General features: G+C 36.5%; 1 protein-coding gene and 1 pseudogene across 10 annotated transcripts in view; both read left to right on the top strand.

Annotated features, from left to right (window-relative positions):
- The window catches only part of ROBO1 (roundabout guidance receptor 1), a 1,209,462-nt gene that overhangs the window by 1,019,140 nt on the left and 162,399 nt on the right, over positions 1-27,923 (top strand). The gene's annotated exons all lie outside the window — the stretch shown is intronic.
- On the top strand, positions 13,888-27,099 carry LOC109392895 (PRELI domain containing protein 3B-like; annotated as a pseudogene).

The raw sequence follows: 27,923 nt of genomic DNA, 5'->3' as shown, positions 1-27,923 counted from the left end.
TTTTCAACTTCAGGTATATAGCACAGTGGTCAGGCATGTACACAGTCTATGAAGTGATCCTCCTAGTAAGTCCAGTGCCTATCTGGCACCCTACATAATCTTTTCAACATTATTGATTATGTATCCTTCCCAGGCAAGGAAAGCAAAAGAAAAAATAAACATGTGGAATTATATCACACTAAAAAGTTTTTTCACAGCAAAGTAAACCACCAATAAAACAAAAAGGCATCCTGCTGAAGAGAAGATATTTGCCAGTGATACATCTGATAAGGGGTTAATATCCAAATTTTATAAAACAGTCATTCAACTCAACACCAAAAAAACAACCCAATTAAGAAATGGGCAGAGAACATGAAGAAACATTTCTCTAAACATTTCTAAAGAGGACATACAGATGGCCAACAGGCATATGAAAAAAAGTCTCAACATCACTAATCATCAGAGAAATGCAAATGAAAAGCACAATGAGATACCACCTCACTCTGGTCAGAATGGCTATCATCAATAAATTAATAAACAACAAGTGCTGGCGAAGATGTGGAGAAAAGAGAACCCTCGTGCACTGTTAGGGGGATTGCAGACTGGTATAGCCATTATGGAAATCAGTATTGAGGTATCTCAAGAAATTGAAAGTGGAACTACCTTGTACCCCAGCAATTCCACTCCTGGATATCTATCCAAAGAAATCCAAAACACTAATTAAAAAAAATATATGTACCCCTATGCTTATTGCAGTGCTATTCACAATAAGTCTTAGCTATTTGTAAAATGCCCATCGATAGACGGCTGGATTAAGAAACTGTGGTACATTTATACAGTGGAGTATTACTCAGCCATAAAGAAGAATGAAGTCTTACCATTTGCAACAACGTGGATTGACCTAGAGAACATTATGCTAAGTGAAATACATCAGAGAAAGACAAATACCATATGACCTCACTTACATGTGGAATCTAAAGAACAGAATAAGTGCACAAACAAAACAGAAATAGACTCAGAGATATAGGGAAAGAAAACAAAAAACTAATTGTTGCTAGATGAGAGGGGTAATGGGGGAGAAAGTGAAAGGATTAGAAAAATAATTGCTTTCAAAAATGGTGGTTGATCCATTCCTTAACAATGAAATAGAAAGAGAAGTCTGATGAGACTAATTCAAAAGGTTGAGATGACATTTCCCCCACCCTCACCTCTTTGTATTGTTTCTACTTATGAGATCTATAGCTACAACACCCATCTTTTAAACATAATGGGGAAGCAAATGCAAAGGTGAATATTGGAGTGTGGAAGAATGAAGAAACCTGGATCCTTAAGAACTTTACCAACTACAGAATGGAGTAGTCTTGAAGTTTCCTTTACTCAGGACTTCTTATTTGGTTAAATAATTCCCTTTTCTCATTGATTAGTAATTTGGAGCTGAGTATCCTTGCTGATACAAATATTTAAGGCAATGGACCATAAATTCTAAGCTGCATAGGAGAAGCTATAAATCTAGTAAAGGAATGATATGAAATGAAAGGTAGAGTATGGGTTAGGATCTAAGACGTGGATGTTTTATAAATTTTAGTATCCCGATACCAGGTTTAATAAGAGCAAGAAAACTAGAAAAGCAGGCTCTTAAAGATTTAAGAATTTATCTTTCGGAATTCAAACAGCCTCTGGTTTATATCAAGGTTCATGGTTTGTGGACATTGGAGGACAAGGCTGCAACAGACTGGATATGAAGATCATTATAAAACTTTTTAGGATCTGGTCAAGATGGCGGAGTAGGTAAACATTGTGATTACCTCCTCTCATGACTATATCAGAATGACAACTAAACTATATATAGAACAGCCACCCTTAAGAATTACCTGAAGTCTATCTGAGCCGAAGCCCTACCATTAAGGATACACAGAAGAAGCCACCTGAGACTGATCGAAGGGGTGGAGACGTGGAACGGGCTGATTCCACACCCATGTATGACCATTAAAAATTGGGAAGGATATGTCCACTGTGGAGTTCCCCTCGGAAGAGTGAGAGGTCCTAGCCCCTCCCCACCCCAGAGTTTCAGTGCCAGGGAGAGAAGTCCCCATGACTTCTGGCTGTGAAAACCAGGGGAGATTGTGGCTGAGTGAGACAAAGGCAGCTACAATCCCAGGAGCTCATCTTAAAGAGATCACCAGGCACTTACTCGCTGACGGACTCACTTACTCTGAGCTCCAGCACTGGGGCAGCAGTTCGAAAGGTGAAAGGGACATACAGGAAGGAAGTCAGTTGTCTGACTTCAGTGTGAGGACTGAAGGGGCAGCTTTCTTCAGAATGGAGATGCTGGTAGAAGTTATTGTTTCTTGAGCCCTCCCCTCTCCCAATGTGCAGACGTAGGTCACCACCATATCTGAGTCTCCATCAACCTGGCTGACACCATTTGGTTGCCCTGATTTCCTGAGACCCCACCCCACCCAGTTTGCAAGCACACCTGGCCACTTTCATTGGCTATTCTGTATAAATGACCTGCCTTGTCTCATGCTACAGACTTTTCTAAAATCTCTTAAAGGTTAACAAAACCTAAACAAGCAGCATCTAGCTTTGGCATGTCCCATACCTCTGACTGAGCAGCCCTAAGCCCAGCACTAGCGAAAGCCAGCCTTGATTTGTGGCTTGGCCTCTCAGGGCACCTCTAATCCAGCATGGGTGGCAGTCATCTGAGGATTCCTTCTGGCTCATGGCAGGCGGCCCCAGATAGGGCACAGGCTATGGCTTAACTTGGACTGAATTTAGCCTATTGTGGGGCCCCTCCCAGGTGTCCCTGCGGACTGTCACACCCAGTGGCCAGCTTTTGACCAGCCAGGGAATCATCTGTCCATTTACAGGGACAACACACCCAAAGGGCAAACTGAGCAGGCACCAGAGCTCTGCTAAAGTGGATCCTTTTCCATAGGGTCAGCCCCTGCACCACGGCTCCTCCACTGTAGTCACCGCCAGTCCTCACAACCAATCAGCCCGAGGATCATCCCCACCCATTGACATGCAAACAGTAACCAAGGCTCAACTACAACTGGAGGACTCACAGAACTCACCCAAGGGATTAACCTGGAGCTCCTGGCTCAGATGACCAGGGAGACTGTGCCACTGAGCCCCACAGAACACCTACTACATAAGGCCACTCTACTAAGACTCAGAAGCATAGCAGCCCTACCTAATACGTAGAAACAAACACAGGTAGCAATCAAAATGGGGAGACAAAGAAACATGTCCCAAATAGAAGAACAGAACAAAGCTCCAGAAAAAGAATGAAACAAAATTGAGACAAAAAAATCTACCAGATGCAAAGTTCAAATCACTGATTATAAGAATGCTCAATGAATGAACTCAGGGCAAACTTCAACCAAGAGCTAGGAAACATAAGCATGGTAATAGAAAACATAAAAAAGAACCAGTCAGAAATGAAGAATACAATAACTGAAATGAAGAATACAGCAAAGGGAATCAACAGTAGATTAGACAAAGCAGAGGATCAAATCAGCGATTTAGAAGATAAGATAGCAGAAAACACCCAAACAGAATAGGAAAAAGAATACAAAAATAAGAGTATAGTTTATGGGTCCTCTGGGATGACATCAGGCACACCAACATTCTCATCATACGGGTACCAGAAGGAGAAGAGAGAGAATAAGGAGTTGAAAACATATTTGAAGAAATTATGATGACAGCAAACTTCCGTAACCTGGCAAAGGAAATAGATATACAATCCCAGACAGCGCAGAGTCCCAAAAAAGATGAAACCTAAGAGGCCCACATCAAGACACATCATGATTAAAACGCCAAAGGTAAAAGACAAAGAGAGAACCTTAAAAGCAGCATGAGAAAAGCAATTAATAACTTATAGGGAAGCTCCCATAAGACTTTCAGCTGATTTCTCAACAGAAACTTTGCAGGTCAGAAGGGATTGGCATGAAATACTCAAAGTGTTTAAACTCAAGGACCTACAGTCAAGACTACTCTATCCAGCAAAGCTATCATTTAGAATCGAAGGACAGATTAAAGAGCTTCCCAGATAAGAAAAAGCTCGAGTTCATCACCACCAAACCAGTATTACAAGGAATCTTAGAGGCACTTCTTTCAGATGAAAAAAAAAAAAAAAAGAAAGAAACTATGAATAATAAAATGGCAGTAACTACATATCTGTGAACAATTACTTCAATGTAAATGGTTTAATGCCCCAATTAAAGGATAGGGTGGCTGAATGGATAAAACCCTTACATATGCTGCCTACAAGAGACTCACTTCAGATCAAAAGACACACCAGACTAATAGTAAAGGATGGTAAAAAATATTGCATGGAAAAAAAAAGCTGGGGTAGCAATACTTATACCAGACAAAATAGACTTTAAAACAAAGGCTGTAGCAAGAGACAAAGAATGACCCAGTAATCCCACTAAGATTATTTATCCTAAGAACTCCAAAATGCTGCTTCAAGGGGATGTGTGCATCCATATGTTCATTGCAGTATTGTTTACAATGGCCAAGATGTGGAGGCAGCCTGGGTGTCTATCAATGGATTGGATGAGTGGGTAAAGAGTAAGATATATATATATATATATATATATATATATATATATATATATATATATATATATATATAATATTGCTCGGCCATGGAAGGGAATGGGTTTTTGCCATCTGTGGCAACATGGATGGACCTGGAGAATATTGTGCCAAGTGAAGTATGTCAGATAGAGAAAGACAGATGCAATATGATTTTGCTTATATGTGGACTCTAAAGAACAAAATAAACAAACAAAACAGAAACAAACTCAAAGATACAGAGAACATTTTGATGGTTGCCTGACGGGAGAGGTCTTGTGGTGGGTGAAAAACAGGAAGGGATTAAGAAGTACAAATTGGTTGTTACACAGCAGCCATGGGGATATAAGGTATAGCATAAGGGATATAGTCAATAATATTGTAATAACTGTGTATGGTGTCAGATAGGTACTAGATTTATTGGAATGATAGATGGGAGGGGTTTGGGGGCAGGGTAAAAAAGGTGAAGGAATTAAGAAGTACAAATTGGTAATTACAAAATAGTTATGCAGATATAAAATAATGCATAGGGAATATAGTCAATAAAAGGGTAACAACTATGTACAGTGTTAGCTGGGTTCTAGACTAGTCAGGGGGATCACTTTGTAAATTATACAAATGTCTAACCAGCATTCTGTACACCTGAAATTAATACAAAACCATATTGAATGTCAACTGTAATTGAAAAAAATTTTAAAGTGTGGGGAAGGTGAAAGGGAATAAGAGGTCCAAATTTCCAGGTATAAAACAAATAAGTCGTGGGGATGTAATGTACAGCATAGGGAATATAGTCAATAATATTGTGATAGCGTGGTATGGTGTCAGATGGTTGCTGGACTTATGGTGGTCACTTCTTTAGGTTTATAAATGTAGAATAATTATTGTCTACACCTCAAACTAACATAATGTTGTATGTTAGCTATATTTGAAAAATCTTAAAATTATTCTTTTTTTTAAAAACTAGGATTCTGCATGAGTCATCTATATAGATGCTGTGCTAGAACAAGATGTTGGTAGAATTTGGGAAGCTGTGGGGAATATTTATGGATTGAAGTGTCCAACTCTTGATACATCAGAGGTGGTGGCTAAAGTAATGATGAGGGATAGCTAGTTGTATGCATGAATGCTTGACGGCTTATACTGTATAAATAAGGGGAACGTTGTGGTTTTGTTTTTTGGTTTTTTTTCTTTAGAGTATAAGTCAATGAACTGAAAGTCTCAGTGAGCTTGAAAGCAAATGTTAGTACTCCTTCCTGGCACTGGAAATCTGAGTGAGTGAAAGCCTCCCAGTGTTCTCTCAGCTTAACTAGATTGATTTTTTTTTTTAAGACAAAAGGGTATGAAGGGTGTGGAAGAGATTGAAAGTAAAGGGCAGACCCTTTATAATTTCCCAAAGGATATAGTAAAAGCAGAAGGTGGGGAATTTTTTATACCACACAGTGACACCTATCATTTATATATTAAAGGTGTTGTTTATATTTGTATATGAAATATGACCTGTGCAGCTCAAAATGTCAGTCACACATCATTGCAGAGAGTGAGTCCATTCCTTCTTTATTCTAAGGTGCTGAGAGATTATGGAAGAGTACTCATTCTTATTCACTGAAAGATTAGTTCATAGTTGAACCCTAACATCATTTGCAAATATAAGCCAACAATTGAAGTCCAAATTTATGCTTTTAAAATGAGAACGCTATTATCAGTTTCTTAGCTTTTACTCCTCTCTTTATTTTCATCATTAAAAGTGTTAATTTTGTTCTTATTCATTCTAGCCCCCTGGAACATAAGACCAGTGATGACATGTTGAATTTGCCAAGGATCAGTCAACATTCGTTAGAAATAAATGTCAGCACTTTGTTTAGACTTACTAAGTAGGTTTATTATTTTGGATGACAGTACTGATCTTTCATATTGTAGTATTTGGCCAGCCCATATTATATTAGTGAAGTGAGTCCATTCCAAATTATTTTCCTGTAAGTGGTAGAGGTATTTACCTATTCTCTTTAATATTAAAGCTAGTTGTGACATGGTTAAAATTTTGTAATGTGAAATCTGTTCTAATACTCATTGTAATATATTTATTGAATGATGATGTTATAGAGTACCTTAGAGATTTTTTTCTAATTCTTCAATTATTTTTTAATGTCCTATAAATTTAGGGTTTAGTTTTAGCTCTGTCAGTTTTGCTCATTTGAATAAGAAGCCCTAAGGTTTGATCTTTGTAGAACCAAATGTCCTAAGGACTTTTTGTTTTTAACCAAGAAATGGTAAACAATTAGATAATTTGGAATTATCTAAATTGTAGTAGGACTGTGATAGGACTGTTTTCAGAAGAAATTAATGTGGTAAATGCTTCTTAAAAACTAAATAATATCATTGGACTCAAATTCGGGAGCTGAGTTTGGATATCATAAGTCTAAATATTTTATTTGGCAGCACTGGGTGCTCCAGGTCCTAAGAGTGACCTTTTGAATTTTACTTTTTATGTTTGTTCTGAAATCAGCGCACATGAATATTGGTAGATGAAAATCACACATAAGATATAACTTGTATTAAATCACATTTTTACTGATAACACTGTGAATCAGCTGACAAAAATAAGCCCCATCAAAGTGAGAGTAGTTCTAGTTATTATATACCTTGGATGCATACATCCCCTTCAATAAATCTGTAACATCTTGCTTCCAAAAATCAGATGGGATTATTAAAACAAACAAAAATATTCTGAAATATTTCAGCTAAATAAATGATACTTGATGTGACTATATTAAATATTGCTTTATCCATGTTCTATTCCAAGGAGTCATTGAAATACTTGATGTCTTTAATTTCAGATAATATAGTTCAATTTTAAGTACTAAATCACATCAAGATTATAACATTACAAATAGTCATTTTACAACACACGAACTACTGATCTATGCTTACAGGATTACAAATTAGTTTTTTATAGGTTACTTAATTAAACAATCAAACCAGCATGTTTAATAATTTAAGCCAGTGATTCTCAAAATCTGCTTCCTTGGCTAGTAGCATCTGTGTCATGTGGGAGCATGTTAGGAATCAAATTCTTAGTTTCTACTCTAGAATACAGAGTAACTGAATGAAAAACCTTGAGCATGAGCCCAGCAATCTGCATTTTTATCAAGTCATCTAGGTGATTCTGACCATAAGCTAAAGTTTAAGAGTCATAGTTTAAGAGGTCTAGCCCTGGAATTACACAAATCTGCATTCCAATCCTGTTTGTTCACTTTGTCACTTTGGGTTTAGTTGCTTAATTTCTCTGAGACTAAGATCTCTCCTTTGTGAAATGATAATACCTGTATTATAGGGAGGTCATGAGGATTCAATTAAATGAAAATGTAAATTACACAGTATCATCCTGACCCATATAATGATAATTGTTAAAATAGTATAAGGAAATAATTCTTGAAAGTCACTGAAACTTGTTTTATAAAACACTTTCATAAATGTGCTGTTCTGATATTTATTGCTCATGTTAAACTTAGTTGAATAGAATCAGTGGCTATAAAATATTGTCATTTTCCTAAGATACATGCACATTGGACTTATGGGACAGAAACTATTATGAATCCTATTTTTGAAAAGAGGAAAAGGATAAGCAGCTATCCTTAAGGATAAGAGTTAAAAAGCAGAGAAAATTTCTAAGTAGCAGTAAGTCATGGAACCAATTTCATATCGGGAAGTCTGGCCATAGGTCTTGGGCTCTTGTCTATTTCTCTCTGCTGATGTGTGTGTGTGTGTGTGTGTGTGTGTGTGTGTGTGTGTGTGTGTGTGTGTTTCAAAATAAATGTAGTTCACATTTACTTAATTTAAGTACTCTTGTTGACATGAAAGTTTTTATAATGAGAACTAGCTGTTTTTATTGGCACTTTAAAAAAAATACTGACTCTGATTTTGATTTACTTGTTGAAAACCAACAGCCATCTTTGTACTCCTGAACTAAGAAAGAAGCTAAATAAGATATCCGTGATTTGAAAAGGGCATTTATATACTCATTAGGATTTGGAAAACGAGCTAAATGAATGCAGGTACACAGAGAATAAATACACACCGTTATGTTACTCTGCTGCAATGACACCGTGAGGTGAACAGATGTGGAAGTTACAAGGTATAAGAAATTGTTGGGATAATCAGAATCAGGTTTCTCTCAAGCCAGATTGTAAAAAGGAAGGTACTAGTAAATAAGAAAGGATTTCCTTAGTTATCTCCAAGGAGGAATTGAATCAAAGGCAGAATTTGTAGGGAGATTGGTCTAATTGACAAGTACACAAGACAGGTCTGTATAAGCAGTAGGAGGAATTAGAAGAAGGCTAAGATGATTAAGAAAAAGTGGTCAAATAAACACTGGTCAGTGTTTTGAAGGTTGGGTGGTAGTTAAAGGATAAAGGAGAAGCCAATCCATAGGGAAGGTATTGAGGAGCCTGGGGAAGAGAGGATGTCTACTTTACTAGTGGTTAAGGCCTTCACCGCATTGTTTTTCAGATTAAAAGGGAGTAAAGAAAAGAACTTGAAGAAAAAAAAACTTAGAAGAGTTTGTTAATTGTTTTAAACAGTTTAAAACAATGAGAGAGAAATATACCCATAAGTGGGAGTTTATTGGAATGTGTTTATAACGTAACTCAAACACTTTATTATAGAATTATAATCTTAGACTTTATATCTTTTCTTTTTTTTTAATTATAGTTTATTAGGGTGACAATTGTTAGTAAAGTTACATAGGTTTCAGGTCTACAGTTCCGCAATACATCATCCATATATCACATTGTGTGTTCACCACCCAGAGTCAGTTCTCCTTCCATCACCATATATTTGACCCCTTTTATCCTCATCTACCACCCCCTTCCCCCTGTACCCTCTGGTAGCCACTAAACTATTGTCTGTGGTTTCACTGATTTGTGGTATATAAAACTGAAAGCAACAAAGGAAACAAGACAAACAAATAAAGAAACAAAACACATAGACATAGTCAATATCTTTTCAATATATGCACACTTTCTCTGGGTCATCAGATCCCTGAGCACAGCTTAGCATGCCGAGTTCAAGCTATATTTCAGACCCATTTGTCATCTTTGCTGAGTGTACCTGCTGATCCTGCTTTAGTAGTTTCTGAAGTACTTTAGAATGGAAAGGACATTTAGTAATTATCTAAATGAATGTGTGCACATTATAAATAAGAAAAGGAAGCCAAGGACAAGAAAAAATTTTCGAAATTATTAAATAAGCAACCCTGATAATTTCGAATGACTAATGGCATCCATGATTATTCTACAAGGAATTAAGGCATAAAGATGATTTTAATATTCAGGACCAATCGTAACCTATATAAAAAAGTTTTTTAAGATTTTTTTTTGCTACTATTCTTTGTAAAAATGCAATATATATTTATTTTATTCCCTATGCCACAAGACCTTTAACCTTTTTTTCCAATTCACTTTTAAGTTGATTGTTAAAAGTTTCCAGATTAATTTCATGCATTGTTATTATCATTTAGAAATTCATAGTATAGTAATTGTGCTTTATATAAGTAGGCTGTATTGTTTTCTTAGACCATAAAACTAAACATTTTGAACCAGATATTGAACAGACGCCTGACTGAACTTAAGACCTGTACTCCTAATTATTTGTCTATACTGGCTCCTTAGGTGTTTGGTAATAAGAATAATTATGGCTAACATTTATTAAGTGTTTTAGAATGTATGAGCAATGATATTTGGGTTTTATATTGGTAATCTCGTTTAGTTCTAGCAATTTATAATCACTCTGATTATCCTCATTCTATAGTAAGCAAAGTGAGGCATTGAGTAGTGAGTTGTTTGACCCTGAATCCACTCTTAAACTCAGCTAACCTAAGTACAACACTTAATCTCTATATGACTAATTATTAATGTTTTGGTTACAATTCTTATATACTGATAATGCTCACATATGCTAGCATTTTAGAAGGAGTATAAACCTTTTATTTAAAATGTCTTTCAAAAGGTGAAGGGATTAAGAAGTACAAATCGGTAGGTACAAAATAGTCACTGAGATGTAAAGTACAGCATAGGGAATATAGTCAATAGTATTGTAATAACTATAGTGCCAGGTGGGTACCAGACTACAATAATTAGGGGGTTCACTTCATAAATTATATAAATCGCTAACCACTATGCTGTACACCTGAAACTAATATAAAATAATATTGAATGTCAATTATAATTGAAAAAAGAGGAAAATTAAAAAAATAAAAATAATACTTTTCTGCATTCTAAAAAAATAATAAAATAAAATAAAATGTCTTTATTTTTGATTAATTAGGTACCATTTCCTAGCAATCACTCTTGTTTTTTGGTGCTTAAAAACCTTGAGTTAGTTCAAAGCCACTTAATATTTCATAGAGTCATAATAATGTTTTATAGTTCTCAGGTTTCACTACATTTAAATAATGGGGAGCAATATTTTATTCATAATGACATTCTGTTCCTTGGACAGCAAACTGTAATTCTAAATGATTTAGTCTGGGACCAGATATCCTGGTTCACCAAGGGAGAATTCAGATTGGTATGATCTAAGGAGTGAAATCTTAACAGACATGATTTATACCAGTGGTTCAGTTGGTAACTATTTGCATGATCTAAGGTGAGGCATTTTACTTACATGGATCTGTTTTTCCACTGTAAAGTGTTGAACTGATCTATTTTAGCACTGTTATTTCATTAAGTCTGAATTTTACCTGCAGTTAGAATATCATAAAATGCAGTAGAACCTAAGCGCATAATAGACATAATTTAATCTTGAATTAAGGTAACATTTTAGAATCTTGAATTTCATTAGGATTACTATTATGAAAGTAATTTATCATTGTGCAGTACATGTTAGAGCTGCTATTAGTAGTGAATTCCTATTAAGAGAAAGAAAACAAGTGCTTTTGTTTATTTGTTATAGTAATGGCTATTTTTCTTTTGATTTTCATTGTAGCAAACAACATTTATTTTTTAAATTAGTTATTCCTTCATTTATTTAATTAGAAATTATTTTTTATTGTATTTTCACAATGCCTGCCACATAATAGGCAATCAATGAATATTTATTGAAAAACTGAATGAATTTATTCAGTTAGCATATATAAGGCCATTATGGTATTCTTAGCTCAGTGCCAAATATTGGGAAAATATGAAGATGGATAAGTCAATTTTAGTCTTTCAAGATCTCATATTTAATAGGAACTAACAAATGTAGGATAATTGTATAATGTGATACACACTTTCGTAGACATTTCATTAATACTGTTTAGAGGAATCCTTGAATATTTCAGAGAAGAGCTCTGTTTTATTTCTTTTGCAAATTAAATTGAGGTTTACCAGGTGGAAAATAAGGAAAACACTGTTGTAAACCAGGGAAAACAAGTGTGCACAGGGACATGGCATATTTATATACTAGAGAAAATATTGCAGCATAGGCTCTAGGGATGGAGGAGTGAGAAGTGAGGCTGAGGAGGAAGAAATAGAGCTTAAAGAGACATTGTGAGGGTGCTTGGGAGTCATATTAAGTATTTCTCCTTTTGTTTTTAGTATAGATTACTTAGTTAAACAATAAACTTGGAGTCAATAAAGATTTTAAAGCAAGGGAGTGACAGGATCATATGTGATGTTTCAGAAAACATCCACAGTGGATTAATTACTTGGCCCAGGAAGATGGGAGGCTGGTTAAAGGAGACCCGTTTGCAAACACTTGAATTGAGTGATGGAGAGCTACAGTTTACAGCAATCATCTTCAAACTTTTTAGTTTTTACTCCCTCTTTTGCAAAACCTATGTGCAAGTCCACTACAGTGTTTATACATTTATTTACTGTGTACTACTGTATAACAATGTTAAAGTATTATATAAGTTTTAACATATCATTTGAAATGGTATTTAAAAGTTTAAGAGTTCATGATTCATTTCAATAGAAAGCTTTTAATATCCCATACCTGTGAATTGTTGTATGGAGCTCCGGAATGTTGCTTACTCATTCAGGTATTGTTGGTTTAGACAGGTGGTTCTAAAAGTTGGCTGTATATTGGAAATACCACACTGCATCCTAGAATAATTACATCTGAATCCCTGGGTGTGGGACCCAGACTTCTGAATTTTTCTATCTCCCCAGGGGATTCCAGTGTGCAGCTAGGATAAGAACCACTTAAAGGGATTAGAAGAGTGATTTCAACCCTGAGCACAGAGAAAATAGAAGAGATGGGTGGTATGTTATATTAGAATCAAATAGGAAGCTCTTTCAAACTCCATCCATTGCTTCACCTTTCTAGATATTTTGTATATCCACTTAGGGTTTTATTTTATGCATTGAGTGCACCTACATTGAATTAACTCATAGAGTTAATCTAGACAAACCAATTGGCCAAGATCTGATTTAATATGTGAATTTGGGGTTGGAGAGAAGATGACTGGTTTGAGAGAACATTTTTGAGATAAATTTGACTGAATGTGGGACTGATATAGAGTGAGGATTCTAGGTTGACTCTAGAATTTCTTGGTGTACCCATATATTGAGATAGGAAATACACAAGGAATAAAAATGGTTATTGTTATTTATTTATTTATTATATTAAAAAAAGATTTTATTGGGAAATTGGGGGGAGGGGAACAGCATTAGGGAATTGGGAAAGGGGAACAGACAAGTTGCTGTCCTTTTTGTTCTTTAGTCTAGCTGTGGAGGACGTCGCTTCACTGGCCCACGTTGGTATGATCATTGCGCTCTTCCCGGCTGAGGCAGATCAGTCGCTGGCCACTGGACGGCTGCTCATGGTGGCTCTTGGCAGCTCACGCTGGCTGCCGGCCGCTCATGGTAGCTTATGGCAGCCCACTGCAGCCCCACTGCAGCCTACGCCATCACCGGTGACTCATGGCAGCCCAGCTCCAGGTCGAGCTGTTGTTCACCATCTTATCTGTAGAGTGCAGTGTCACTGATCTTCACGTGGGATCCGAATCGGGGCCCTGCTGCTCAGAGCTGGCGTCCCAAGCCAACTCTTAACCAACACGCTACTCGGCTGGCCCTGTTATTTATTTTTAAGAGAGTGTTATTGGTGAAGTCCATGTGTGAGGCATCCAAATGGTTATGTATGAAGGAAATGGAACCTGGGAGGAAATGGGTCCTATTTGTTTAGGACATGGGACAACAATCTAGGCTAGAGTTCTAGAAACTGGTACATCCCACATAAGGACAGCAGAGAACATCATGTGATTGAATACTATCATTCAGTCAGGGAGAGTATTTAGCATTAAAAAAAATAGTAAAAAATGAAGGAACTTAAAAATCAATCAAAATGACAACTTATGGAGAAACATTAGCAAAGAAGACCAAGAAGGAGCAGTTGGAAATAACTGAAAGAGAAGCAATAGAAATGTGTGGTGGACACAAGTAAGAGTAGAGTGCCAAGAAGAAGACATGGTCCACAGAAACGAAACCTGTAAAACAGTAAACTAGGACAGAGCCTGGAAATAGGCTTTGTAATCTGGGCAATGAATAGATTTTTTAAAAACTACTGGGTTGTCAGAAAAATCATGACGTATTTTTTTCTGTGTTTTTCATTGTAACAACACATCATGACTTTTCCAACAACCCAATAAATTGAGAAGAGTTTCAATAGAATGAAGACGGAGAATGGAAGGCAATGTGTGGCAACCCGAAAAATGTTTGGCAGTCAAATAAGCAGTAAGATATGAAAGTGACATCAGGAAAAGTTTGAGAGGATGTTTTTATTTAATGGAGAGAGATAAGTATACATGCATATGGAATGGAAAACTGAGAAAAAAAGAAAGACTAAAATGGCACCACAGAAAATTAAACTGTGCCTTGTTCTGAGTTCAGATAATTTTTTACAGTTAGTACTTTTTTTTTCATCAGATAAGGTATTGTGCATTTTACAAATTGCATCATTTTATTATGCTGCTTTAACATGTGATGTTGGCTTTCAATCTCTGTTAATAGTAAGTCAACAATACACATGAAAATTAATGTTTTTATAGACAGTAAGCAAAAGTTTTTATTTTGATTTCTGTTTTAAATTGTTTTAAAAAGAAATAATCATGAGACCGGCCGAGTGGCTCAGTTGGTTAAGAGCTTGCTCAAGAGTTTGAGCTCTGAGCAACAGCGGTTCAATGCCCAGCCTGAGCTGAGCAGCCACTGAGCTGCCAACAGGCAGCAGGATGGCTCAGCTAAAAAAAACATAATAATAAGGAAATAATCACCAAGGAGGATTAGATAACGTATTCCAGCAGCAGTTAATTCCAGGGGGGCATTGATTATTTGGTTATAACCATTCTGTATGACTTTCAACTACAAAGAAATATAAATAATGTTAGCTAAATTATATCTATTCACTTAAATAATAATAGTGGTAGTAAAAATAATGCAGTACCAGATGACATTTATTGTATATAAGCACTGGGAACAATTTTGAGCAAAGTATGTCCTCATATCATAAGCCGTCCAGTTATTCTGTTTCAGTGTGTCTTTTGACTCATTTAAAAATCTTCCTCAAATTGACATTGCTATTCACTTTCTCTTGAAACTTCCCTTCCCTTCATCAGAAGTTAATGTTTATGATTGGAATCAATTAGAATAGTGTATTCATATTAAGATATTGTTGCTGTTTTAATTAATAGCCTAAAGTGACTACACAGCTTGGATTAGCACATGTCAGCAGTTTGGTACCCAACTTTGCATAATCAGGAGACAAATTTTACGTTCACCTAAGAATAGTCCACCCCTTACAGTTCAGATCAGTCTAACCAAACTCCCAATTAAATTAATAATAATAGAAATTATCCAAGAAATGACATCTACTATTATTTATTAAGCAGAACATGCACATATGTTAATATTAGTCATAATAGTCAACATCTTGAGCTATTATTTAGTGTACTGGACACTGTTCAAAGTGTGATATACGTTGAGACTTATTTAATCCTCACAACAATTCTCTGTTAGAGTTTTTATTGTCAGTCCCTATTTAGTTGTCCTTCTTTTATATATGAGGAAATTCAAGCATAAAACAGTTCAGAAACTCTTCCAAAGTCATACTAAGTAAGTGGCAAGAGTCAAGTTTTTTGACTCAGGCAGTCTGTCTGTAGAGTCTTGTCTTTGAAACACTGTATTATCCAGATTTATACATTCTAGTTCAACAAATCTAAATTTGTAGGGAAATACCACATCAGAAGGTGAGTGTATTTTTTGCCAGTAATAACGAAAGGTTTACTTGTCTGTAGAATCATATTTAAGGCCACCAAGGCTTAATTCCTCATTGAAACTCTGTTAAAGAATTTCTTCACATGGAGGAATTGCCGGATGGGGAGATGCGAGGTTCATTCATTGAATCATTCATTGAACAACATGCTACTCTATGTATTATTAGTAAGGCTTTCTTATGAAACTAGATGTGTAGGGAAAAGAGACAATAGAAAAATAAATGAATATAGCATGCTGTAATATAGTATAATGTAATATATAACCATAGGATAAGATTCTGACTCCATAAGTGTGCTTTAAATTCTGAAGGGTAGGTTTGCATGTAAACAGGAAGCTAACAGGAGTGCACTACTCCCTCAATCCTGTGAAATAAGATGCTAAGTCCTCAAAAGAAGAAAAGAAAAAAGAAGAAGCTAAGTTCTCAGCCCGTGAGAGAGCTGTTGGAGCTGTCTGCCCACAGAAACTGGCCAAAGCATAGCTAAGGCAACTGAGAAAAAAACACTGTAAACTAGGCCAAAATGGTTCCCAGACAATAATTCTACAGTAAACAACAGAGGAGACCTGGGGCCAGAATACTAAAATATAGTGAAGTAGCATGAAAGAACACCAAGAAAATAAGGCAAGCTTATTAGAAAAGCTCTGAACTCTCCAAAGCTGGGATAGTTTGTATTTTGTTCTCAGGAAGTTGAACAACCATTACATGTATTTAAAGGCAGATGCCATTGCTCCTTCTTCTGTAACTTGGCCTCTTTGTACAGAGTAGGCACTACATCATTGGACGTTGAATGGAGTACTAATTCAAAGAAAATAACTGCAACCCTCTACTGCATGATTTAATAGTCTTCCATCTCGTTTTAGTTTAATTATTTTACTTCTGTGAAATATGAAGAGGTGTCTTTAATAGAAAAGTATAAACAGAGAAAAATGTATTATATAAATAATTCAGTTTGGAAAATAATGTCATCGTCCCCCCCACCCCCATGTTTTATTTTGTCATCTGAAAATGAGCCTCTACACCTTCATACTTGCTGCAGTTTTCTACCCTAGCAATTACTCACATGAGCTAGTGGGATGTAATTGTCCAAGGTTTGTGTTCATTTGTGTAATGTGGTGGAAAAACTCCTATTAGGTCTAGCTGGCTAAAAGATAGAATTTTACTGGATGGTTTACCAGTTAATCAGCTTTGTTTTATGATAGGAACAAATTGGCATCCTATATGAAGGGATATGTACACATAATGTATTTCTTCAGTGGGTATGATACATAAGAATCAGAATTTTTGAATACTAAATGCAGGAAAATTGGAAAGCATCCACTCTTTGGTTAATTAAAAACGTAAATAAAGTTTGTTTTATAATTTGACTTAAAGAGTATTTTCAAATTACCAGTGGATATTGACTACATATATATTTGGCAGAAGTTTATTACATGGTAAATACATAATACATTTTCATGTCATTCATAGTAAATTGAATGATATTTCTGAATGTTTTTACCTATGTGGAGTGAATAGAGCCACTTTAGAGACTACCGCAGTTAACTGTTGATGTTTTTAAAATTTGTTGAGCAAGGGACAAATTTTGAACTGTGTATTCCTTTTCCTATTTGTTTTATAAAAACTAATGTTTATCAGGATATAGACATTAAAGTGACCTTCCTTTGATACTTTCAAGTGATACATTTTAATTTTTTAATAAAGAATGTTTTAACAATGGAAGCAATTTTTCCAGTCAAGATGGTAGAGTAGGTAAACACTATGCTTATCTCATCCCACAACCACATTAAAATTACAGCAAAACTACAGAATAACCCTCACTGAGAATTGCCTGATGTCTAGCTTAACTGAAGTGCTACAACCAAGGACATACAGAAGAAGCCACCCTGAGACTGGTAGGAAGGGCAGAGACACAAAACGGGCTGGTCCCACAACTACATGTAACCATTAAAAGTTTAGAGGGATATCTCAGCTGGGTAGGTTCCTGTCCCCCACAGAAGCAAGGGCTCCCAGTCTCAGGGTTTCACTGATCAGAAGAGAAGTCCCTATGTCTTCTGGATGGGAAAACCACCAGAGATTATGGCTGACTGAGAAAGGGGGCAGCTAGAGTCCCAGCAATTCCTCTTAAAGGACCTGTGCTCATACTTACTTGCTGATTCACTCACTTTGAGTCCAGTGCTGGGGCAGCAGCTTGAAAGGTGCCAGGCACATATGTGGAGGAACTGAATTGTCTGACTGTGGGGCGAGGACTGGAAGGGATAGCTTTTTTCCAGACAGAAGTGCTGCAGAATCCATTGTTTTTTGTTTGTTTGTTTGTTTTGTTTTTTTGTCAAGCCCTCACCCCTCCAGCCTGCAGACACATTGGGCACCATATCTGAGTCTCAATTGCCTTGGCTAACACTCTTTGTCTGACCTGGTGATTCCCTGAGACCCAGTCCTACCCATCTTTCGGACACACCCAAGCCCCTTTCAGTGGCTTGTCGATACAAACGGCCTATCTTGGCTCATTATATGGACTTTCCCAAAATCTCTCAAAAGTTTACAAAACCCAAACAAGCAGGATTTGGCATTGGCATGCCCCAAACCTCTTGCTGAGCAGCCCCAACCCTGCCACTAATGGCATCCAGCCTTGGTTTGTGGCTTAGCCTCTCCAGGCACTTCCAAGCCCAGTGACCCACACTGGGCAGCCATCTATGGATGGATTGCTTTGTGGCTTGTGCTAGGTGACCCCAGGCAGGGCACATGCTGTGGCTGAATTTGGCCAGTTGCAGGACACCTCCCGGGAGACACTGGGGCTAGCATGTCTGGTGACCAGCTTCAGATTGAGCTGGGGCATCACCCAGCCTCCTCCAAGGATGACACACCCAAAGGGCAGACTGGGCAGAAACCAGAGCCCTGCTGAAGCAAACTCTGCTTTGTAGGATGAGCCCCTGCACAGAAGCTTCTTCTCTGTTGTCTGGACCAATGACCAAACCAATCAGTGCAAAAGTCAGTCCCTTTAATTGACGTGCAAACAGCGACCAAGGTTCAACTAAAAGAGGCGGGCATACACAACCCACCTAAAGCTCCTGGCTTTAGTGATGAGGAAGACTGCACCACTGGACCCCACAGAACACCTACTACATAAGGCCACTCTACTAAGGCCGGGAGACATAGCAGCCCTGCTTAATACATAGAAAAAAATTCAGCGAGTCAGCCAAAATGGGGAGAAAAAGAAACATGTCCCAAATAAAAGAAGAGATCAAAGCTCCAGCAAAAGAACTAAATGAAATGGAGACAAGAATCTACCAAATGCAGAGTTTAAAACACTGGTTATGAGGATATTCAATGATCTCAGGGAGAATTTCAATGAAAATGTAGCAAACAAAAATGGAGATAGAAAACATAAAAAAGAACCAGTTAGAAATGAAGACTACATTAGAGGGAATCAACATTAGATTAGATCAGCAATTTAGAAGATAAGGTAGCAGAAAACATTCAATTAGAATAGCAAAAAGTAAAAAGAATCCAAGAAAAAAAAATGAGGATAGTTTAACGGGCCTCTGTGACAACATCAATCGTACCAACATTCACATCACTGGGGTACCAGATGAAGAAGAAAGAGAGCAAGGAATTGGAAACCCATTTGAAGAAATAATGGTGGAAAACTTCCCTAACCTGGTGAAGAAAATAGATATACAAGCCCAGGGAGCTCAGAGTCCCAAACAAGAGGAACCCAAAGAGGCCCACACCAAGACACATCATAATTAAAATGACAAAGGTTAAAGACAAAGATTCTTAAAAGCTGCAAGAGGAAAGCAGCTACTTATACTAGTCAGCAGGATCACTTCTAAAATTATATAAATGTCTAACCAGTGTCCTGTATACCTGAAATTAATATAAAATAATATTGAAGGTCACGTATGTTGAAAAATTAAAAAGAAGGCTAAAAAGGTGAAGAGGAATAATAGGTCCAAATCTCCAAGTATAAAACAAATAAGTTATGGGGATATAATGCATAGCATAGGAAGTATAGTCAATAATATTGTGGTAGCATAGTACAGTGTCGGATGATTGCTGGACTTATGGTGATCACCTCTTTAGGTATATAAGTTTTTAATAACGATGGTGTATAGCTGTAAATATATAATATTGTATGTTAGTTATATATTAATAAAATATCTTTAAAAAAGGAGAATGTTTTGCAAGTACCTTTGTTACAATAACAAATAAAACACAGGAGTTATCTATTTAAACCTAGCTTAAAAAATCATCATGACCCTTAAATATTAAAATTGTAGGGGTATTTATAAATTGTGTAATTGCTTTTGACTGTTGCAGTTTTCGTGATCATGTGTAGTATCAGAGGTGAATTAAATGATAGTGAATGGATAAATGGAAAGAACTTGACTATGGAATTTGATATGCTTAGGTTAGGCCCAGTCTTTCACATACAAGCTATCATTCCTTTGGCAAAATTCTTAATTTAGAAAATGAACAAAGAAATGAGCCTGCCTGCCAGGATTTTTTAAAGAATTAATTGGATTATTTTGTTCATTCTAAAATATCTATGTGTTTCCTTGCTGTTAAAGAAACAGTGCCAGACCCTGTTATGTAGCAATAAACAAGACATGAAGCTTAGTGAAGATATCAAAATGGAAATGAGACTCAGTATTAAAGCAATTCAGTTCCAAATCTAATAAGATGTGTTTAGAAGAGGAAAATTATTTTTCCTACCAGCCTTCTAGGTTCTCCAGCTGGGTGTCTATAAATTGGATGGAGAAAACACATATTAATAGAAGAGAAGCATACACAGGTATTTCATTTAAGTTTTATGTGACACGGGAGCCTTCATAAGAAAATGAAGAACCACAGAAGCAGTAAAACTTGAGTATTTTCATACCAGGTTTAATGAAGAATGGAAAGTCATGGAAAAACATGAGAGGACAAAAGGGTAGTAAAATGGATAAAAAGTAGCAAGGCCTGTTTGTTTAGATTCCTCTCAGTGGCCCTCCCATTTTCGGAGGTAAGGATGCTCTCACTTGAGTGTCTTATGACCTGCTTCAGGGGAGAAAGGGGAGGTCAGAGAGTCCTTCCTCTATTGGCTTATTGTCAGATACCTGCAGCTTGAAATATTTAAAGTGCTATATTTTTTAGTAGTGTATCCTTTTTTTTTTTTTAAAGATTTTTTTTTTAATTGGGGAATTAGGGGAGGGGAACAGTGTTGGGGAAGGGGAACAGACAAGTTGTTGTCCTTCAGTCTTAGTTGTAGAGGATGCAGCTAGCTCAGCTCCAAGTCCAGCCTCCATCTGGTCGCATGTCGGCAGCTCAGGGCAGCTCAGCTCAAGGTGCCGTGCTCAATCTTAGTTGCAGGGGGGCATAGCTCACGATCCCATGCGGGAGTCCAGCCTACAACCTTGTTATTAGGAGCACACGCTCTCACCAGCTGAGCTATCCTGCCACCTGTTGGCAGCTCAGCAGCAGCTCAGGTCGGGTGCAGCTACTGGCCCCTGAGGGAATCGAACCGGCAACCCTGTTGCTCAGAGCTCACGCTCTTAACCAACTGAGCTACTCGGCCAGCACTGGGTAGTGTATTCTGAACCCCATCATGTGTGATAAAGTTATCCAGCATTCAAAATTTTTGTGCATCCACTATGTGCCAGATACAGCTTTGTAAGGGTGAGTAGAGGGTGGAAGACACAACTGATGCAAGAGGATGAATTTGGGGGATTATCTAGTAAATTACAGTGAATGTAATGTAAACCTAACAATCATGATTTTTTTTTCCTGTCCAATTCTGTAATTTAGAAAATCATAGAATATGAACACTAAAAACTACTATTTTTAAACCATCTTATTTTGCAAACATTTTTCTTTGAAGAGATGTTTAAACATTTACCAAAATCAAGGTAGATTTATGATAATGGGTTTTTCATCACTTTTATTTAATAGTTTAATCTCATCATTTTAAGAAACAAATAAGAGTAGAATAAACATCTATATGTTGATGTAAGAACATTTAACTAAATTTGTCTACTAACCTTTTGGTTTTTTTCCTAAAGAAATAACTCAATTTAAAAACTGCATATTGGGATAACACTGCATCCGTCCTATGGTGTTTTACTGATTTAGTGATTAAGAGCACTGAATGTAGAATTAAACTTATATGGTTTGTATCCTGGTTTTTGTACTTCTGTATCTCTTACTTTTCTCACCAATAAAATGGTGATAATAATAGTAGTAAACTTATATGGTTCTAGTTTTATCACCAATAAAATGGGGATAATAATAGTAATAAACTCATGATTCAGGTAGGAATTAATGAAATTAATGTATAACAAATCGCTAGCCCAGTTTCTAGCATGGCATAACATACTCAGTAAATGTTAGTGTTATTATTTAAAACGTAGACACACACTGAATAACCAATGAGTAAGTGTTAAGTATTAGTTTTATTTGGTTATTATTGTATGGTACTCTGATGATGTACTTTGGGGATATCGAATATAAAGCATAATTCTTGTCCTCAGGGTTTTAACAGAGCTTAGTGGTGAAACTACGTGCTTTGACATCAGACTGGCCTGGGATGGAATCCTGGTTCCCCTATATAATAAGCAAAATATACATTTCTCCATTTGTAAAATGATGAAAACTCTGTTCATCAACCTTTGTGAGGATGAAATGATATTCTGTTTTTAACACAAAGCCTTCCACCGATTAAATGCTATATTATTAGCTATTTGTAGTAGAGGCATGAGAAATGAACACATGCAGAGTTACGTAATATATAAAATAGGATGGTATTGAGTACAATGTATGCTTTTCTGTTTTATAAAAACAATATAGGTTCACTATATAACATCACCTCTTAGAAAATTACAAAGGAGAAGATTAAAATCATTTATAGTTTCACTACTCAGAATCTAATAATGGTTTTTACAGAATTAGAAACATATTTTACATTGCCCTTTTGCAAAGTATATGATTAAGGATTTTATTTTAGAAAGCAGTAAATGATGTTCCTCCAATAATTTATAAGTATAATAAAGTAAAGTTGACATGGTTAAAAGTGTTCAGAAAATAGTAGGACAATAAAGTTTAATGGGTTTCTTTACTACAGGACTCTTCAATACTTTTAACATGCTAATGTATTTTGTAATTCTCCAAAGGGTGGCTATACTGCATAGCTTTTTCCAAATATAAATGTCTCTTTTTTTAGCAAGTACATAATTAAAGTTACTTTGATCTAGTGTCTTATGGAACATAGTTTTGGAAACTGTCATAGATGTTTTTATGTGTTTTTCAGTTAACGTTTTATCTTGGGCATTAATTACTTTATTTGTAAAAAAAAATAGCATTGTATTTAATGCCCATGTAATATTCCCTTGCAATGAAATGCCTATTTTAATCATGAGGCAAATTTTTCACTTGAGAATGAATAGTGTGGGTATTGAAAGTTTGAAATTCAAAACGACCTAGCCTAGGGGCCGGCCGAGTGGCACGTTGGTTAGGAGTTGGCTTGGGACATCAGCTCTGAGAGCAGGGCCCTGGGTCAGATCCCACATGCGGGCCAGTGATGCTGCGCCCTCTACAGCTAAGATGGTGAACAACAGCTCGACCTGGAGCTGGGCTGCTGTGAGGCACTGGCAACAGCGTAGTCTGCAGTGGGGCTGGCCGGCAGCGGACGTGAGCTTTCATGAGCTGCTGTGAACGGCCATCCAATGGCCAGTTAGCAACTGCCTCAGCCGGGAAGAGTGCAAATATAATACCAACATGGGCCAGTGAAGCGACGTCCTCCGCAACTAGACTGAAGAACAAAAGGACAGCAACTTGTCTGTTCCCCTTCCCCAGCTCCCCAATAAAATCTTGAAAAAAAAAAAAAAGACCGAGCCTAAAGTAGCCTAAAATTTTTTAGGGAGGTTCTTATGAGCCAGAGGGAGAGGGTGCCGAAGAAAAGGACTGTATCAAACAGATGTCAGGGTGAAGCCATTTTTATGTTCCTTCAGGAGGAATTGTTTCCAATAATTTCATGGCTGCCTGTCACTCTGAAGCAGACTGTTCTTTCCTATATAAATTATAGACCGACTGCTAACTGCCTTTTTCCTTTGTTCAAGATCATTTTGAAGGATCATTTTAAAACAAAATTATTTCAGCTAGGAAGTTGCAAGGAGGAGGTTAAGGAAAATTTATGCAGGCAAGTATTTTAATCAAAGAAGTATTTGTTGGAAATGTGGTTTAAAGAGTAGTTGGCCATGTCGTACAGATAGTAACTTTTTTACTTTTGAGCTCTAGCCCAAGGCTGTACAAATGAATTATGAATATAAATAAATACAAATCAATAGGAGCTCTGTTTTTATTATTTCACTGGGAATTTCTGTACAATCTGAGAGCAACTTGCTGCAAGTTCAGCAGATGATTAAGTTTAACCTTGATCCTGAGCCAGCAAGATTGGCTTAGTTTCTATCAGCAAGGGATGTAAATTTACTGAGACACATTTTAATTGGCATTTATGCAACATGTACACACAGATGCTGAATTCATTGAGAAATCCTGAGTGCCATCTGTTTAACTAGCTTTGCCCTCTATTATAGTGCATGGCAAAATGAGACTGCATCTCTTTGGCTTGCTCATGTATTTATCTTACACTATACAACATTTCCATGGTCACCTTATTAGTGTGATACTCTGATAGAAATTAATACTATAATCTAAAAATACACCTTATTATATCTTTCCCTTTATGTGGACTATTTGAGACAATTTTTCTCCTACTCTTTCCCTTAATAAAAATGTCAGTTTCATAAAGTGGCTTTTTCTAAGTGAAAATAATTTTTAGTTTAAGATAATGCTTAGTAAGACAACTGAGATTACTATGTATATCTACAGAATTATAAGTACTTTTCTGTCAAATGCAAGCTTATTTTCATAATAAATTTAATGTTTCTAAATTGAAAATATTATTTTTAAAATAGTCATTTTAATCTCCCTATGAAGTTTGACTTTCAAGTGAACTAACATTTTAAGATTAGTTTGTTCTACCTTCCATATATAATTGACCCTTTAGATTAGACTCAGTCCCGAATGAAATAAAGCCTTCCTCGAAAGTCTTGGAGTAGCAAACAATATTCCATCATGATCTCCATATATAGACTTGAAAGAAGGTGTGAAATTATCATGTGAATATTTATAGGGAAGTACTCCTCTTTAGCCGTGTAGCACCTTAACTATATATATGTGTGTACACACACACACACACACACACAGACACACACACACACACAATCTCAAGAAAACACTTGTCTAAAATACATATTGGAAAAAATACATAAATACACATCGATTCACGATGAGATGTTAAGATTGGAATCATATTACAACTATATTTTCCTGACGCATTAAATCTTTTACTTTTTTAAGAAAAATCATCCAAACCATCAAGTTATTTTTTGTACTTTTCCTATTAAACTAAAGTAAGTATTCAGCCTTAAGAGAGCTGTCAGTTGTTAGAGCTGTCATGATGACAGAATCAGCCATTTATCAGTAGAGGCCTTCTGTCTCTGTGACAGGCAGAGATTAAGATGACATTGTCTTCAACCTAAATTCACGAGTCTGAGAATGAAATTCCTAACCTTGAAAGGTTTTCAAAACTGAAAGTAAACAGATATAGTATCACATTTAAATGGTTGTTAATTTTTTAGATTTAGTTAATTTTTTCACGTGGATAATGCTTAATACAGTGCTATTACTTAGTATATTAATATAATTGCCTTCTAAGTGTTAGGTTTCTGAGGCTGACCTCGGGGGGGGGGGGGATCTATGAAATAAACAGCCTCTTCCCAGTGAACCATCTTGAGGAAATTTTGTGTCTGTCAAGGACTTTCCATTCAAGTTCCAGCTAGAGCTGTTTCAGAAACACACTCACTTTCATCTCATATTTATTTATTTATTTTTAATTAAAAGCTCTTTATTATCTTTGGATTCTGTTCTAGTTGTCAGTGAATAACGATAATCTAATTGAAAGTCAATTGGCTTTCTTAACCTATTTGGGTTATTATATCATTAAACAAATTACTTAACCTTGCTGAAGTCAGATTTTCCACGTGAAAAATGAAGGAGGCTTTGACTGAAGAGATCTTTAAGTCTCTTTTAACTAAAATAGTCTATTATTCCCTCCCCAAAAAAAACATATAAAATAAGATCATAGACTATAGATTGGGCTGCCTATCATTCATTTACCTCTCTCATGCCTCCAAAATGTAAAACTTTAGAACAATGTATCACTATATTCTTCTCTGTTGAATTAAACTGAAAATCTCTTTAAAATTCTCCTGTAAGATGAGTTACCTCTTGAAAATCCACATCCTTATGGTGGGCCTAACAGCGCCTGCGCGCTGCACAGCCAGCTGGGTGGGTAGGGGTTGGGGCTGGGGAAAGTGTGTCTGCTTTGCCTCCTTGTGCCACTGGGACCTCACGCAGGCCGTGGGCACCATGAAAATCTATCTGGACTTAGGGGCACGTCTTTGATCACCCATGGGAAACTGTTACAACTACCATGCAGATATACCCAAACCCTATGAAACCAAGTGAGGTTGGAGTTGATGTATTGGACAGACATATAGATCCTTCTGGAAAGTTGCACAGCCCTAGACTTCTTAGCCACAGAGTGGGGACTGCCTTCCATTGTGAAATCTCCTTTTGGTGCCCAAGAACTAAAACATGTGAGCAAGAACATTCTGTAGTTGATCCTGTAGAGCAGCGGTTCTCAACCTTCATAATGCCGAGACCCCTTAATACAGTTCCTCATGTTGTGGTGACCCCCAACCATAAAATTATTTTCGTTGCTACTCTATAACTGTAATTTTGCTACTGTTATGAATCGTAATGCAAATATCTTTTTGCTTTCCAGTGGTCTTAGGCGACCCCTGTGAAAGGGTTGTTCGACCCCCAAAGGGGTCGAGACCTACAGGTTGAGAACCACTGCTGTAGAAGAAACAATGGAACTTAAATTCACCAATATTTAATTTACAAATATGGTTTCAGCAGATGTAAGACTTATATGTAAACCACATCCTCAGAACCCAGAAAAACCCTGTTTTGATTCAAGAAGCCATAATCGCTGTGAAAGGAGCCAGTCTCAGTAGTTACCTTGAAGGAATGATGGCAGGTACGATATCTTCCAGTGCTAATAAGGGCCAAGAAGCAATGGAATGGGTAATACATACATTAAATGCTGAGATTGAAGAGTTGACAGCTTTGGTAAGAGGCAGCATAGGGACACTGATAGCAGCAGCAGAATTTGTAGAGAGACGATGATAAAAGTTTGTGTACAACACCCAGTACCCGGGCTGGTCTCTACTAGTTGGCAATATATTTGTTAATGTAAACGCTACAACTATATTTCAGGTAGATTTTTTTTTTTTTGTAATACGCTGAAAGCCATGTGACTTTTGATCAAAACAAAGAGGTTCAGGGTTTCTAAATAAAAGGGATCATCCGAAATTAAAAAACAGAAAAGGAAAAGAAAAAATCCACATCCATTTTTGACAACGTGGATGGACCTTAAGCACATAACAGACAAATCAGATAGAGAAAGACAAGTACTGTGTGGTATCACTTATATGTGGAATCTAAAAAAAGATAAACTCGTAAAAGCAGAGAGTAAAATGGTAAGTTACCAGGGCTTGGGGGTTGTGGGGGCATAGGGCAGATGTTTAAGGGTACAAACTTGCAACAAGTAATAAATAAGCTGTTAAGATCTAATGCATAATATAATGATTATAGACAACAATGTTGTGCTGTAAGTATGTAATGTGATAAATATCACTACAATGTCCATCATGTTAGGATATATAAATGTATCAAAGAAACAGGTTGTAGACTTTAAATTTATACAATGTTATATGTCAAATATATTCAATAAAAAAAAATGATTCTAAAGAGGGAAAAACAAGAGAAAGGAAATCTCCATCCACCCAAAACACAGTTTCTAGTTGCAGCTTCTAGCTAAAATTAAATCCTTTAACACATAATCACCTCTTACACCTCCACCCTATAAAACATTTATTTTACGTACTAACCTTAGCTGATTGAACTTCTCACACTGTCTCTATGGGCTTTAAATTCCTTTATGTACTGAC

Source organism: Hipposideros armiger, unplaced genomic scaffold (assembly GCF_001890085.2).
Source record: "Hipposideros armiger isolate ML-2016 unplaced genomic scaffold, ASM189008v1 scaffold_355, whole genome shotgun sequence".
Lineage (NCBI taxonomy): Eukaryota > Metazoa > Chordata > Mammalia > Chiroptera > Hipposideridae > Hipposideros > Hipposideros armiger.
Note: the sequence above shows the minus strand (reverse complement) of the source record. Positions and strands in the feature narration are given on the sequence as shown.